Genomic DNA, 1721 nt, shown 5'->3' on the forward strand with positions numbered 1-1721 from the left:
GATAAGCCGGGAAAGCTGAATGCTTTGGCTGATGCGTTGTCACACATATCAGACTATGAGCTTGCTCATGATACAACTGTAACGTCGTCTGTGACAGATTTGATCCGCACCGCGTATGCGGGTGATAGGATGTGTGTAGCGTTGCTACGGGCTCTACGGAGCAAGGTGTTTGGAAACTCGGACAAGAAATTGTCATCAAGATTGCGTGCACGATTGCACTGATATTCATTGAATAACGGTTTGCTATATTGTAGCACCGATTCAACGGATATACCACGAATTGTGGTTCCTAATGAAGAGATTTTGAAATACCGCATCTTTTATGAGGCTCACGACACGCCACTCAGTGGTCATATCGGTCGTGAGATAACGTACAACTCTGTGAGTCACCACTATTGGTGGCCCAAGCTGTACAAATTGACGAGTACCTATGTGCGCACGTGTTAGACGTGTCAACGGGTAAAAACCTCTGCAAATGCGGCTGCGCCGCTGGCCAGCTTATCTGTACCCACTAGGTGCTGGCAGTCCATGAGTTTGGACTGTGTGTTCGGCCTGGCGAAAGATTCGTTGGGCAACACGGGTGTCGTGGTATTTGTCGACCGCTTGAGCAAGGCGGCTCATTTGGCAGCGGTACCAGACACCATCGACGGGGTTGGTACAGAGACGCTGTTCGTGGATCGTGTTTTCCGACAACACGGACTCCCATAGTCGATTGTTTCTGATAGGGAAAATTTTGTCGACTATCTTCAAGGTGCTAGATACCAAGTTGGATATGTCGACAGCGGATCATCCGCAGACCGATGGTCAAACCGAAAGAGTGATCGCGTCATCGAAGACGTTCTTCGGAGCGTCTGCGCTGAGACCCCAAGGTGCTGGAGTGCCATGTTGCGACTCATAGAGTTTGCGCTGAACAATGCAGTGCATTCGTCTACCGGCCTCACGCCTTTCTACATGAACGGGCTGGTTCGCCCTCGCGTCCCGCTGACGCCGCCACCCCATGGCTCAGGGCTTGATGGGGGAGGAATAGCCAAACGGCTAGCAGATGTCAGCCCCCTCACCATCCGTAAAGAATTCAATGACTGCTTGTCTACCAGACTGAGTGTCATACGACCCGTTCGCGATGCGATGACTGAAAGCCAATACCTGCAGAAAGAATATGCAGATTAAAAAGGAAGAGTCAAAGATGAAAGCTTTAAGGTCGGGGACCTGGTTTTATAAATTCAAAAATCCTGCCTACAGATGCAGCATCTGCTATCTTCCGGACGAAGCTACGTCCACGGTTTATTGGACCGTTTATGGTTGTGGCCAAGCGGGGCCTAGCGTATACGCTGAACCTTCCCAAACGGATGCGCACCCACCCGGTGCTACTGGGTTTGCCCAAGCCATATCGGAATCCGGGCAAGTAAATGCGGAAGCGTTGGCGCCAGAGCGGATCCCACGGGCCCTCGGCCACCCAGACACTGAACCAGCAACTGCTTCTGAGCACGGAGTGCAACAACCTCCATTTTCAATGAAGCCAAGCGCTTCACCGTTGCCTTCAGCGATGCATTTGCCTGCTCCATGGCCAGGAGTCGCTCCGACAGAGAGCGGTAGTCCTTAAGGTGAGGTAGCCGGCGCACGACGCGCTCCAAATTCTCAAGAGTGTCCGCGATCCTCCGTGATCGGAGATCCGCTGAGCGTCATGCTGAAGTAGCATCAGCTGAAGTAGCATCAGCATGACG

This window comes from Plasmopara halstedii (genome assembly GCF_900000015.1).
Source record: "Plasmopara halstedii genome assembly, contig: Scaffold_555, whole genome shotgun sequence".
In the NCBI taxonomy this organism is placed as follows: domain Eukaryota; phylum Oomycota; class Peronosporomycetes; order Peronosporales; family Peronosporaceae; genus Plasmopara; species Plasmopara halstedii.